Below are 15626 nucleotides of genomic sequence, written 5' to 3' on the forward strand. Positions count from 1 at the left end.
AGTTTGGACTTGAGTAAATCAATGTTTCTTATTTTCAACACTTTATTTGGTAACAATAATCAACACCCAATTGCTGAAGATAACATTTCCAAATTTTGTCTAAGAATACTCATTCAGAAATAGCAAATGTTCATTAATCCTTCCACCGTATTTTGAACTCATTCATATTCTACAAACCTAGCTAACAAAACATTTCCTTCTCAAACCCACAAGTTTTCTAACTATAAAAACTAGAATCAAAAGAGTGGTCAGTAAAAACAGAATAGATTTTATTTTTTTATTTTAAAATATTTTATTTATTTGACAGCACAAGCAGAGGGGAGCATCAGGCAGAGGGAGAGGGAGAAGCAGGCTCACCACTGAGCAGAGACCCTGAGGCTAGGCTTGATCCCATGATCCTGGAATCATGACCTGTGTCAAAAGCAGATGCCTCACTGACTGAGCCACCCAGGTGCCTCCAAACAGATCAGATTTTAAAATAAAATTTCTTAAGTCAGCACAGAAAGCTTTGTCTTTGGGATCAACAGATAATACCCTTTTTCTTACTTATCACAATGAAAGGCTTCCCAAAAGAAGAGAGAGAAAAAAACAAAAAACCTAAAGAGATAGAGAAATGGAACAAGAAATAGAAACAAGAAAAGACAGACCTCTAGAAAACAAGACAGAATGAGTATCGGTCAACCTATTTATAGCTATGGGGGACTGGATCTTTTGTCAGACTAGAGGACATCAGAGGAGGAATATCGGGACTCTTCAAGCACAAAATTACAAAGTAGAGTATCCCCAAAACACTAAGGCAAAAAAGCCCACTAGGGTTAGTGTTTGTCTGCATGTAGGTGAGGAAACTAAATTAGGATTCCTTGAACCTTAGAGTTATTGACAGACAAGACAAAACCTAGATATAATGAAGACAGAAGGAAGACTGGATAGAAAAGAAAGAAAGTTAAGACCACTGTATCCAGAATCAGATCTGCTGCTTGTACCACCTATGCCTGTGTGAATTTTAAGATATCTGCCCTGGGTGGAGAAATTACAAACAGCAGCCATTCTGAGCAGATGAATTACAAACAAACACTCCCTTCTGTGGTCAGGGACAGCTGCAGCTCTCCTCCAGCTCTACCTGCGTGCTTCTCCTTTATCCAAGTTCAGTCCTTTCTCAGAGCACCATTTTTTTCACACTACCTAATATAGGTCTCTCCTTTTTACTTTCCCATGGAAACCTGTTCTTTTCCTTCACAGCGTTTACTCCAACTCAAAATTATGTGTTAATACATTTACCTAAAAGAACAAGAACTTTCATTTACACTTTACTATATGCAGACAATATTTCAAAATCTTTGAGTCTGGTATCTTATTTTAGTCTCATGCCATCCCAATAAGCTACTTTTTTTTCACATTTTGTATATAAGAAAGCAGAGGTGTAAGGAAATTTGAAATGTGATGATGGTCACTCAGCTAGTCAGTGAAGGTGTTAGGATTCGAACTCAGGCAGCTTAATTTAAAAGATGTTAACAATTTATGTAATGGACAGTATTACATGAGAATAGAAAATAGGTCTTACTTCTTGATCACTATATTCTACACTTATAGTATCTGGTAAATGCACATTAAAGGCCCACTGAAAACATTTGTTGAATAAATGAGCACATGAATTAATAATAAAGGGAAATGTAGAAGGCATTGAAAAATTCTGAAAATTTTAAGAGGAAAAACTTGAAATTTATTAGATATATCCATTTTTTTTCTGTGAAGTTAAAGCTATTCATTGCTCACTTTTAACAGGGGAACACTTTGGTTTAACTAACAGAACACAAATTTTCTATGTCAGTGTAGAAACAACAGTCTAGATGAAATCAGAAGTCCCAAGAGTCTGTGAACCTGGTACTCCTGCCTATAAACTGCCAGCTTATGTCAGCCCAATGGGGTACTCCTAGATCCTTGCTGATCCAATACATAGGAAAGGAGTTTGCCATATGGTTGCCAAGTATTTACCCCCCTAAAACAATGTGGACCTAAAAAATGCCCAATGGATCCCTACCAGAACTTCCCACGGGGCACCCTCAGGTGCTTTTATACAAATGAGAAGGCACTAGGGTAAAAAACAGTAACTTTATCAGTACTTTAGACTACTGATGACAAGTTCCTAACAGCAGAAACACTTGAATTAAGCAGCCTATTTCCCTCTTGCCTCATTCTCTGCAGCAGTAACAGCTCCAGAGATTGACACATACTATCCTCACATTTTAATCCACCAATGATTCTTTGGAGACCGTTAACAAAAGCTATTCTCAGACCTGTGGCATGAACCAGGGAATAGCAAATGTTGTCTTCAAAAAATGAGATCAAACATTTTAGATTTCCAGGCTATATGGCCTCTGTCACAACTATTAATTCTGCTACTACAGCATGAAAGCAGCCATATACTGTATGTAAACAAATGGGTGTGGCTGTGTTGCAATACAATTTTATGTATAAAAAGGGCCTGAATGGCCTATAGGACTGTGGTATTTGTTGATACCTAGACATAGACCTTCTACAATTAACAATTGCCCTGGTTAAAATTTTGTCTCTTTCTGGTCAAAATGCCATCTCATCCTGGATAAATTTTCAACTTGTTCCATTCTATCTTCTTTGGAAAGTCCTGGATAAATTTTCAACCTGTTCTATTCTATCTTCTTTGGAAAGTGTTGATAAAAGAGACTGGAAGATGCAGATAATAAAACAGCATTTGCATGAAAAATGCAACCATTTCTATGGCTTGCTCTTTGCCTGTCAAATAAAACAGTGTATGTGTTGTTTTCTGAAAAGACTCAGAATTTTCTCCATTACTTTAAATAAAACATGTAATGTTCATTGTTGAATTTGTTTTCTTGATAAATACATTGATGTATTCAAGAAATGAAGGGAGTTAATATCAACTATGTTAAATCAAACTCTGAATTTACAAAAGATCAATTAGTAGTCTAAGTCTTTGGATTTACTGTTCTGAAGAAATTCCATCCTATGGATAATTACTGAAACTGAGGGGTCATTCTAATTATGCATCTTTTCCATAAGATTCTATTCTCTTTAAGAGTTGTAAGAGGCTGAGGGAAATAATCAAAGGATATAATTCTCCTTATCCACAGAAACTGTAACCTCAAGGTCTCTTTCCGATTACTGTAGGATGGTGTTAGCTGCTTAGAGAGGTTTTAGATTGACATGGTGATGACCTGTCTTATTTTCAAATACTTTTTTGGCATTTCAAAAGGATTTCTATCTTGTCTTTTTAAAAAGTATTCCTGTACCAGGCTTTTAAAACAGATCTAATACAGGACACCCTTTAAAGTCTCTACAAAATCCACCTAAGAAATCCTATAGTAAATGTCAAACACCGCAACTACCAGGGTCTCTGAAGTCTAGGGGTATGTCCTCTCTAGGAATCCCAGGTGCATGAAGCAGTAGGAAAGGAAGCAAATAACATCCATTGAACAACTAGGAGGCACTGTGCCCAGAGCTTTATTAACATACTATCCCCTTGTGTCATTAAATGAGAATAAAATGACAATTTCTGGTTGCCTGAGATAAAGGAACTGATCTGGGAAATGCATATTGTCATTTTTCTCAGCATCGGTTTTTCAACAATCTTTTATGTCCAATGAAGTTGACAACTAGTTGGTTAAATAGCTTGATAAATAACTGTGGATCTTGACTTTCTTAGTTTACATGTGGCCAATGTTTCCAATACTCATTTATGGTTGGATTCTTAAGCTAGCCCATAAATACTATCTTAAGACAAATGGAGCTAAAGATTTGTAATTACCATGTTAGGTAGAGGTAACTGGGCATTATTAAAAATCTGTTCTGTTCCCAACCCTGTGTCAGGTTTTTCCACTTCTTTCTACCTTCCTGTCCATAAAATAAACATATTACCTTTTGCAAAGATTTGAGACTTATAATGGCTATTACGGATTTATGTATTATGTTATGTGCTAGGCAGTGTAAACTACTTCATGCAACCCTAAGAGGTAGAAATCATTAACCTCATTTTCCAGATGAAAGTCAGAAACTCAGAGATGTTTCAGTTTGAACAATGTCACACAGCTAGATGGTGTCTGAGACAGAATCCACATCTTGTCTGTCTAACCTTGAAGCCTGTGCTCGTAACTGCAATGCTTTGCTTGTCAATATTTTCTTTTTCTTTTTCTTATTGTAGTAAGAGCACTTAACACAGGATCTACCCTTTTAAAATTTTTAAGTGCACAATACAGTGTGCACTTATTAACCTCAGGTAGAGCTGTTGTATAGCAGATATCTGTAATTTAATCATCTTGCCTAACTGACATTTTAGGCCCACTGAACAGCAACTCAACTCCTCACTTCCCTTCTCTCCAGCCCCTGCCAACCACCATTTGACTCACAAATTCCCCTACTTTTCTAATGATAGCTTTCATCTTGATTTTGGAGAATTCTTTCCAATTCATCTAACTGTAGCCTTGGTACTTAGGAAACCCTCATACTTGTACCATCTTCCTTAACGAAGGCTCCTTCCAATGCCCCAGATAGCTCCCCAGCCCTTTCCTCCTACTAATCAAGGTAACAATGAAGTCAAACATCTGGAGTTAGAATCCTAGGTCTGCCAATTACCAAAGTGGCATTAGGCAAATTTCCTTAACTATAAAATTAAGATTGACTTAGGTACAGCTTCCTGGAAGTAAACCCTGAAATAATAATCCATGTGAAAATTTTGATTTATTAGGAAATAATAAAATAATAAAGTTCTTGGGAAAATTAGTAGGGAAGTGGGAAAGTAGAGGAGGGATAAGAACCCTGCAACCTGTGATACAAGCAGAATCCCACTGATGGAAACCTTAGATTAGTTTCATAAGGAGCTGTGGAAATAGTGCAGGTCTTACTTTGAAGTCATTTTAATCAAGGTCAAGGGAGACAGAGTATTTATACTACTGTACTCAGTCATTGGTTCAGGGCTGTGCCAAGGAGACATAAATTCCCAAATGCTGTTCATAAACACAGGCAAAGCAGGATCCAGTAGCCTGAGGGCAGGATTATGTCAGAGGACTCACTGCTAGTTATGGGACTAGAAATACACTGGGGCTGGTCTACATGACAAGGTCTGGACAGGGCACAAATTTCACCTGCCACAGGAGTCATAACAGTTTTTTTCAAGAGGTTATCATGAGGGTTCCTATTTGTAAAGTGCTTATAAGATGTCTGGCACATGGTAGGCACTATTAAGTGAATGTTACATCAAACAAGTAAAAAAAACAAAAACAAAAAACAAAAAACCCTAAAATTGTGTGAGGCATCCTCAAAACAGCCAAGAAGATTTAGAGGAAACCCTAGATTTACAGTCTAGTGGTGCTTTTTGGTGTTTGTTTCAATTTTTTTTTTCCCCAGAATTATTTTTCAAGTTCTTAGGCAGGGCAGGAAGGGCTCAGCACCTCCAGGAAATGCAAGGATAGGGACCTTGAACATAGTAGCATGAAACCCTAGAGAACCAATTGCTCACTTACCAGCTCTGTTTGAGTATAACTTGAGTGAAACTAAGTAAATAAACAAATCCAAGAGTTTCAAGATCTCAATACAAAGTCAAGTGTCAAGATCCAAGATGTCTACCAAGGCTGAGCAAAGATCCTGAATGGCCATACAGCAATGGAGGGTAGTTTTCTCACCACAGGACCACCTCAACACAACTTAAAGGCAGCCATAGTGGCTAGGGGACCCAACCTCCAACTGCTCTCCCAATTTGTCCTTCCTCTGCCCTTCTGCCCTGTTCACACCTTTTGTCCTAAAGCACAACTTTACTGCCAAATCTCTCAGCAATTTACCCCTCTCCCTCCATGCCTAGTCATGAGATAAGAGCTCTCCCTCTCCCTCCTTGGAGCAACCACTCTACTTGGGGGAAGAAAAAAATTATGAAATGCATCCAATTTCCATACAAATACAGTGGAACTTGTCTCCACCTGTCTGCAATTATCCCTGCTTATAGATAGTTTCTTCTTAAATACAAGGACCATGTCTTATTCCTCATTCCATACCAATAGCTGTCTAGCATTAGAGGAGAATCAAATAATTTTCTCTCTTAGAAATATTTCTCATTGAAGAACATTCAAACCAAGATCTTATTTTGAAAGGCACATACTTTTACTTACCCTTAGATCTATGGCTATCACTCTGGCCTCAATCTTACTAAAAACTCCAGAATGGCTGACCCCAAAGGGGGAACCACTAGCTCTGTGGAATAATTTAAACAAGGAGACACTTCTCTCCCTTCTCCCAAGCTACTAAGCAAAGTACTCAAGATTCCCAGAGAAGTAGGTTAAGGCTTAGAGATCACAGCTGTAATTCTGTGTTTCCTAGTTTCCTAAAGTGTAGACACATGCCATTCATGGTCACCAAGATGATTTTAAGCAGCCTATGGGTAACCATGTTTTTAATTTGAGAAATGTTTTATTTTAGTATTTTAGTGTATACCAGAATATGCATGCATATGTGTATGTATATATATGTGTATGCATATATATGCACATAAATTCAAAATTCCTTAATTTTCAAATCCATAATTATAGGAATATTAAGAAAATATTATATAATAAAAATCTACTAAAATGTATTAACTTATAAAGGGGGCGTGGGAATGACCAAAATTTGATAAACATTTATAGTTACTATTAGAGTTATAAACAGAAGACCTAGATTCCAGTCCTGTGGCAAAAGAAATTAAAAGCCATATAAATGAGCAAGTCAATTAACTTGCCTGAGTTTCAATTTTCTCTTTAATAAAATAAAGCTTTGATAGTTTATTTCTAGATCCCTATTAAATGCAAATGTCCTATGCGGTGGCACTTGTGCCCTTATCACCAATTTAATCTTAGTGAAAAGGAGTTTATCAGATTTGTTCTGGCATCTAGATAAGTCCTGAGGAATTCCCACAGAAGCCAGACCAGTGGAAAGCCAAAAACATGAAAAATTTAGGGCCAACTAGGATATGGAGGAATAGGACCAAAGTCCTATGTGTATAAAAAGGCGAGAAAGCCCTATAAAAGATTGGGGTGAGATGAGTCAAAATGACATTCATCCAACTGACATTTTCACTAAACCACCAGAACTTGTAAGTCACCGTATTTCTCTTGGTAGCAAATATGATCAAATAAATAAGCAAAGAAAGATAAAAAAAGATTAAAAAAAAATTTCAGACAAACATTGAAAGCCTTTGCACAGAAAGAATTCCTGGAAATATAAATTTCTATTTCTGAAATCATATTATGGCTAGTCTACATTAACAGCTTTTGTAAACCAGGATATGCTTTTGTTTTCTCCAACTTTAACAGCTTCTCTGAGCTTAAATTTCACAGAGAAGATTTTAATGGTTTGGATGATGCTGTGTCTTAGTGTGCCGGGATTGTATGCCAAGACTGGCTCCCACCTGCTCTAAGGAGGACCTGCACTGGAGTTCCAGGGCTGGAGCTAAAGTGGTTACACTCAACAAGCCACACTTACCATCCAGAGGCCACCACAGACACCTACCCTCTCCCTACTTTCACTGACCCCACACCCTCACTACCTTCACCAGACATCCAGTAGAACATGTCTTTTATTTAGGATCCATCTGGCCAAGGTTATGATTTCCTCATTCAATGAAATGAATGTACTCAAGAAGGAATAAAAACCCAAGATCTCCATCTCACCAGGATCATTCAGACCAACCCGACTCAAAGACCAAGAAAGTGTTTAATAAAAATGAGAAGGAAACATGAACCCACTGCATAGAATCATACTGCATTGAAAGAAGGAAAATGCATAAACACTCTAAATTCATTTAGAGCCATAGTCTGGTTATTCCAGAACAAGAATAAATCTAGCAAATATCAGTGAATGGTCCCCACCAACTAGCAGATGCTTCAGAGAAGCAGTAGGTATGCTCCTAGACAATGGTTTAAATTTCAGATATTAAGGCTTTCTATTAAAAACAACCTTGCTGCTCACTTTTGATGTGCATATTTAACAAGAAAAATGTCTTCAGAGGAGAAAGGATCTCTATGATTTCCCCAAAGAGACAAGGAGAATATTTATCTTTAGTAAATATCATGCAGAAGCTAGAGAATTCCTATTATTTCTTAAATTTACATAGTGTCTCCCTAACTTTTGGAGACCAAGGAAAGAAAAATTAGGTTAGTCAAAGAGTAGTGAGAAATGTTCCTCAAGGGACCCACCATGACTCTCCCTGCTAGCAACTCTATTTTAGAGAAGCATGATCATTCATGTATTGAACTAATCATGGCAATTAAGGAAAGAGTGAACTCATAATTACTGCAAGTAGAAGAATGCACAGTCTTTTTTTTTTTAAGAATGTGCTGTCTTAACCATCTGTTAAACATCTTCATGCAACTGTTATGACAAAACTTAGTTTTTGCCCTTAGCCTGCTAACATATAAGACAAATAGCACTTGTGTCCATTAAATGCAGGTGGAAGACTTGTATTAACAAATAGATAGACACATATTACTTAAAAGCAGATATTGATAATTTAGGTGGATTTGAGGCTAATTTGCTGTACATTGCTATGAAGACAGAAAAGACATTTTGAAATAGCAAGAGTGAGTTAGAGAGAAAAGTGAAAGGAATACCAGAAGTAGAGAAAGAGTAAGAGCTGATGACAGTGGCACAGAAAGCAATAAAAAAAAAAAAAAAAAAGTCAATGCTTCCTTAAGCTGTTGCTTGGTTCTCTTTCTACATCTTTTTGTGTTACAAATCCCATTTTTCCTATTCCGTATATTTCTGCTGAATTTTTCTATTTAAAAATAGTGTCTCCATCATGGAAAAAATTACAAATCATAATAATAACGGGGGTATAATCTGGAAGAATCACAGACTAGGCTTGTTTACCATATAGCCTTAACAACTCATGCCCGTAGCTACTCACTATCCTCAAAGCCATATACATTCACCTTCTGGATTTCCTCCTGGTTCAGAACACATTAGGTACTATTTCAAAAATATCTTTACTTGCTGCTTCTAAATCTTCAATTAAATATACCCTACAGGGATCCCTGGGTGGCGCAGCGGTTTGGCGCCTGCCTTTGGCCCGGGGCGCGATCCTGGAGACCCGGGATCGGATCCCACATCGGGCTCCTGGTGCATGGAGCCTGCTTCTCCCTCTGCCTATGTCTCTGCCTCTCTCTCTCTCTCTCTCTCTGTGACTATCATGAATAAATAAAAATTTAAAAAAAAAAAATAAATAAATAAAAAAAATAAATATACCCTACAAAACCCCATGATCCAACAATTTCACTCCTGAGTATGTATCCGAAGGCAATGAAATCAGTATCTCACTGCAGCACTTTTCACAATAGCCAAGACAGGGAAACAACCTACGTGTTTTTCAATGGATGAATGGAAAAAGAAAATGTGGAACACACACACACACACATACACACCTTGGAATATTATTCTGCCATAAAAAAGGAAGAAATCTTACCATTTGAAAAAAAATAGATGAAGCTGGAAGGCATTAGGCTAAGTAAAATAAGCAAGACATAGGAAAACAAATACTGTGTGATGTCACTTTTGTGGAATCTAACAAACAAAAACAATTTCATAAAAACAGAGAATAGGGGCACTGGGTAGCTCAGTGGTTGAGCATCTTTGGGTCGGGTGGTGATCCCAGGGTCCTGGGATTGAGTTCCATATCAGGCTCCCTGCAGGGAGCCTGCTTCTCCCTCTGCCTATGTCTCTGTCTCTGTGTTTCTCATGACTAAATAAATAAAATCTAAAAAAAAAAAAAAGAAAAAGAAAAGAAACAGAATAGAATGGTGGTTGCCAGTGGCTGACAGGAGGGGGAAACAAGGTAATGCAGGTCAAAGGTTACCACTTTTCAGTTACCATAAATTCTTAAGATCTAAATACAACATGGTGACTATAGTTAAAGAGGTGGTATTGTATACTTTTAGGGTAGATCTTAATTCTCACCACACACACACACACAAAATTAACTATATCATGTGATGGATGTGTTAATTACCTTGATCTTGGCAATCGTTCCACAATGTATATGTATATCAAATCGTTACAATGTAAACTTTGAGCATATGTAATTATATTTGTCAATTACTCCTGAATAAAGTTTAAAAAACATTTACTACCTTAGAAATACTGTAGCTTGATAAAATAAAATGAAGGATACCCAGTTAAATTTAAGTTTCAAATAATTTTTCAATGTATGTATGTTCCAAACATTGCAAGAAACAGGGAGTATAGCTTTTGTTTGTCTTTGGTATGGTTTTCATTTCATTTTGTTTGTTTTTGTCAAGTCTGGAAATTCTCCTTATAAGATAAACTTCACTTTGCCCATCACAATAAACCACTCCAAGCATTGTGTGGCTTAGACAGAGTTGGAATAGAAGTTCAAAGAGATGGAAACCAGGCACAAAGAAAATGAGTAGCATTTCTGAATATGAGTTGAGGACAAAAATTCATGAACCTGTGGATGTGTTGGCTATGTTCACAACCTTTTTTGCACCCTCAAGTAAGAATTTTGAATTTCCCATTTCAGTTTTCTGACTCTGACGATGCAGAATTGAAGAGATGTATAAGAAGAAAAAGACCTTGGAGGAGTAGGGATGAAGGTATAAGTCAGATCAGAATGTGCTGAGATTTCGTTGGAAGAGAAGAGAAAGAATAGAAAAGGAAGAAAAGAAAAGATAGGGTAGGGAGAAGGACCTAAACCATAGAACAATAGAGAACAAACTTAAGGTTGCTGTGGGGAGGTGGGCAGGGCATGGACTAAATGGTTGATGGGGATTAAGGAGAACACTTATTGATGAGCACTGGGTATTACATGTAAATGATGAATCACTAAATTCTACTCCTGAAACAAATATTGCGTTATATGTTAACCAACTATAATTTAAATAAGAATTTGAGACAAAAAATGAGTAAGAAAAGGTAGGATAGGAAGGAAAAGAGTGGCAAAGACCTTGTTTTAGAACTGTTTCTTTTGCATTTTTGAGCAAGTGAGGTAGAGAGACATTTTGGTGAGGCAACTGTTTTCCAAGTGAATGAAACCTAAAGTGGCCACAACAGGCAGAGAAGATTTTTTTAAGATGTTTGAATTAATGTAGAGATACATTTCTTCCTGTCCATAGGTTTTGTGATAGGCAGCAGTAAAGGCTAAAGCCGTTCAGTAGAGAATGTTTCTTTGAAACTAACACTACACAGCGACTAGACAATTAGGACTCTGCTTGTATATTAGGGTTATACGCAGATGCACACTATGGACTAGCAGAAAGCTGGACAAGGGAATGAAAACAGCTCCCTGTCCTCCCTATCCTACATACTGCATGTCTTTATACATCTCCTTATGCTCGCAGCCTTTTAATGAGTTCAAGAATCTATTTAAAGAAGAAACACATACTTCTCCAAGAGAAAAAAGTTCTAATCATTTTTTAAAACTCATTAAGGACAAAAAGAGTTCAGAAAATGCCCATGATAAGGAAAAGAATGTGTTACTCCAACTATACTACTCTTTCAGATTTCTTCTATCATTCCTCCTCCCCTCTTGCATCATCAAGCAGGCCAGGTTTAGAACAAACTTTCACTTCACTTTGTCCCATGTAGGCTTCAAGTTTGCTGTCACCCTAATTAAACTGGTATTGTGGAAGACATACATAGATCTTGTAAAATCTTTTTTAAAATGCAGTAAGTGGCTCTTCTTTCCCACCTCTCAACTATATGCTACCGTATTATTTCATTTACAATTTACATATGTACTTCAGCATCAGCATTTGGTTCTCATTGATGTGAATAAGACATGCATATATATATATAAGGCAAGGGCATTTCTGAGAAAGTCCCCTCTTCAAGCTGGTCTTCTGTAGCATACAATTATAAGAAATGATGCTAAAGGAAAAGAGAAAGGAATTAAATTGCTTGGGGAGTACTAGGGGGTATCTATGCCTGTCTTAGCATGGAGTCACTTCTCTTGTTTACTGCTTACCTGAACCAGAGAATAGACTATGAAACAATAGCAGGATGGAGAGATAAGGTGAAAGGAAAAGCAAAGCAATGTGGTCATAATATCTTGTTCTGAATATCCCTTCAAATGATAATGTTTAGTATAATCTGGTGAATTATAAACTAAGGTGTTAGGCTTTTTTAAGGTCATATTTACTTTGCAAAATGTGAACAAACCAAAACACTTTGCTGTGATTCATTAATTTACTACAAAGGAGCCAAGAACATGCAATGGGGAAATAAATGGTGTTGGGAAAAGTAGACCGCCATATGCCAAAGAATGAAATTGGATCAGTATCTTATACCATACACAAAAGTTAACTCAGATAAAGATTTTAATGTAAATCCTGAAACCATAAAACTCTTAGAAGAAAACACAGACAGTAACCTCTTTGGCATTGCTTTTGGTGTTATATATATTATATATATATATCCACCATTGTTATATATATATATATATATATATATATATATATATATATATAACAGAATACTATTCGACCATAAAAAAGAAAGAAATCTTTCCATTTGTGACAGTGTAGATAGACCATGAGGGTATTATGCTAAGCAAAGTAAGTCAGATAGAAAAAGACTAGTATGATTTTACTTATATGCAGAATGTGAAAAACAAACAAAAGAAAACAAAACATGGAACTCAAAGAAGCAGAAAACAGGTTGGTGGTTGCCAGAGGTAGGGGACAGAAGGTAGGTAAAGTAGGTCAAGTGAGTCAAAAGGTACCAACTTCAAGGTATAAAATAAGTAAGTCCTGAGAGTGTATCATACAGCATGGTGACTAAATTATCAAGAGTAGATTGTATATTTGAAATGTGCTGAGGGAGTAGATCTTAAAATTTCTTATGAGTAGGAAAAAAATTGTAACCATGCAGTAAGAGATGTTAATTAGACTTATTGTGGTGATAATTTTGCAGTGTATACAAATACTGAATCATTAAGTTGTACTCCGAAACGAATATGTCATACATTCATTATATCCCAATTAAAAAAAATAAAAATCAGAACAGATCACATACGGATTTTAAAAAATAAAAATTTGTCAGGTGCTGTCATTATTAACTAGTACATTAATCTATTTTTTAGCACAGCACATCTAGTAGTAGGGCAAGAAAAAATCAGCCTGAGAGCTAGAAAAATCTGAGAAAAGGCAAAACAATTAACTGGCATAATTATTTTTTAAAAAACTAGAATTACATAAGAATTAAGTTTGACATGAGCAAGGTTGGAAACATTTTATTAAAGCAAAAAGAATTCATTCTCTTAAATATCCACCATTTCCCTTAATTTAATACTATTTCCAGCTCATGTTGACCTCTTACAGGTAAAATCCAATTCCCCTGCCAGATATATTTTATACACCGAGTGCTCAGAAGTATAGGAAATTAGAGGAATAGAGAAATAACGACAGAAACGGGGCCATGAGAGAAAAATCACAGTCTACAAATGAGCCAGGAAGAGCCAGGAAGGGGGCAGGAGGTTAGTCACTAGGGGAAAAAAAAAAATCGTTATAGTTCTGACAAAAATAGGAACAGGAGGTAAGGTTTTCAGATGTAAAGTTGAAAGTGAATTATAAAAAGCTGAACAGATATTATTAAAACCTGATTACCCACAAGAGAGAGCACACTACTTCTGCCCATAAAGGCAGTGCCTGGAAGTGACTGGAAAGCATCAATGTTTAGGATCAACTTTAGCTACAGAGTAAACTATGGGTTGTTTCTATGTTCAATCCCTAATTTTTGACCATTCTCTGGGTGCCAGTGTCCAACCTCGGGCTTTCTTTGTGTGACTTGGTATAGTTTAGGGAATGAAACCATGGTATGTGTTCATCAGATTTTACCCACACTGTTGATATTAATATTCTTTCATAATCAAGGAGAAATAAGCATTAGAAGTCATCTCAGACAGATGATCTATATAGTGAACCTGAAGATTGCTGTCTGTGTGTATGCAAGCCTGCCCCGCTGAGAAGCAGCCAGCAGTTTCCTTTGGTGTTTCTCATTGGAAGAATCACACCTCCAATCAGATGTTCCCCAAATGGCAAGGACCACCATGCTTCCTCCTCGGCTCCCAGCCTCACCTGGTCTCATGGTGCCCAGGAACTCTCTATGCCCATTTTCACTCAAAATGTACATGCTTTGTATCTTACTCCCGCATTGAAGAGATCACATGTGAATCAAGAAAAGGATTTTCAGTGGGTCACAACGCTGTAATCTATCTGGAATTATATTTGAATTCTAAAATACATTCAGGAGTTCTGGCAATATCAGTTACTGGGGGTGTGGAAGGGGTTATGGAGTATCCACTGGCATTCCAAAAACCTACCACTTGGGTGAATGCCATTCCAATCTTATAAGAGAAAGCTTGCATTCAGGATGCTTCTCAGAGGCTTGGGGAAGGAAACAAGCTCATTAGAAAGCCACAGCTCCTCTTGGAATTAACATTACTAAATAATTGATCCATTTCACCCTAGGGTCTCTTCTGGAAACCCAGCTGCCCTAAAAAGGCCATGCTTCGGGCCACTTCTGGGAGAGACCACACTCTTCAGGTAAGGAAAGGAGTGTGAAGTTTTCTCCTTCTCTAGCCGAGTGTCCTTCCCACATGTATTAGTTATTGAGACGTCTCTCAGTTGTTTTTATTTCCATCCCCCTGCTTCCTTCTTTCCTCCATCCAGCCATCTATCTATCCACCCATTCAGGAGCCTACAATGACACCAGCAGCCTGCTAGCTTCAGGGGGCAGAGCTGAACAAGCCCAACAAGGCTGTTGCCCTCATGGAGTTTATGTGCTAAAGAAAGAAAACAAATAATCATAGAGTTTAAGGATATGAGACAAATCAGTCAGTCTGATAGAGGAAAAAACTAGAAGGGGAGGTGACCACTTTTAACAGGATCATCAGGGAAGGCCTCTCTAAGGAGGTGGCAATTTAGCTGTTAAACAAAGGAAGAAGGCATACTATCATATGGAGTACTGAAAAACAGAATACTTGAGAAACTATGACTTGTAGAAAAAAAACTCGACATGGAAATGGCTTTATGTGTTCAAGAAACAGAAAAAAATGATACACTTGGAGCATAGGAAGCAAGACAGAGAGTGGAACATGGTAAAGTGGGAGAATTTAACAGGAAATAGAGTTTATGGAACCTCATAGCCTTGGAAAAGAATATGGATAGTGTTCTAAGAATCATGGAAAGCCAATGGAAGATTTTATAATAGGGGAAGACAAGAAGGGATCTGCACTTTTAAACAGATCCCTCTAGCTAATCTGTAGAGGACAAGATGTGGGGGAGGACAAAGGGGAAACAGCAGGTGGAACAGTTTGGAAATGGTCATAGCAATGTGGGTGTGAGAGGATGGAAATGTGGGTTTAAACATTCCAGTACAGATGGACAGAAGTGGATGGATTTCAACTACATTCTGGAGGTAGAAGCAGGAAGATTTGCATTGAAGGTAATGGAGGAAATTAAAGAGATCAGGATGTTTCATTTGAACAACTGGAAAATAAAGAGAAACACGTGGTTGAGGGAGAAAATTATGACATTTGTTCAGGTTAGAGATGCCTGAGATGTCCCTGCAGAACTGAGAAATTTATAGTTGAACAG

The 15626-nt window shown here is 37.2% G+C and overlaps 1 long non-coding RNA gene across 18 annotated transcripts in view; it reads right to left on the reverse strand.

Annotated features, from left to right (window-relative positions):
* Positions 1 to 15626, reverse strand: part of LOC140609909 (uncharacterized) — a 470386-nt gene that overhangs the window by 134309 nt on the left and 320451 nt on the right. The gene's annotated exons all lie outside the window — the stretch shown is intronic.

This window comes from Canis lupus, chromosome 19 (assembly GCF_048164855.1).
Source record: "Canis lupus baileyi chromosome 19, mCanLup2.hap1, whole genome shotgun sequence".
NCBI classification, from domain to species: domain Eukaryota; kingdom Metazoa; phylum Chordata; class Mammalia; order Carnivora; family Canidae; genus Canis; species Canis lupus.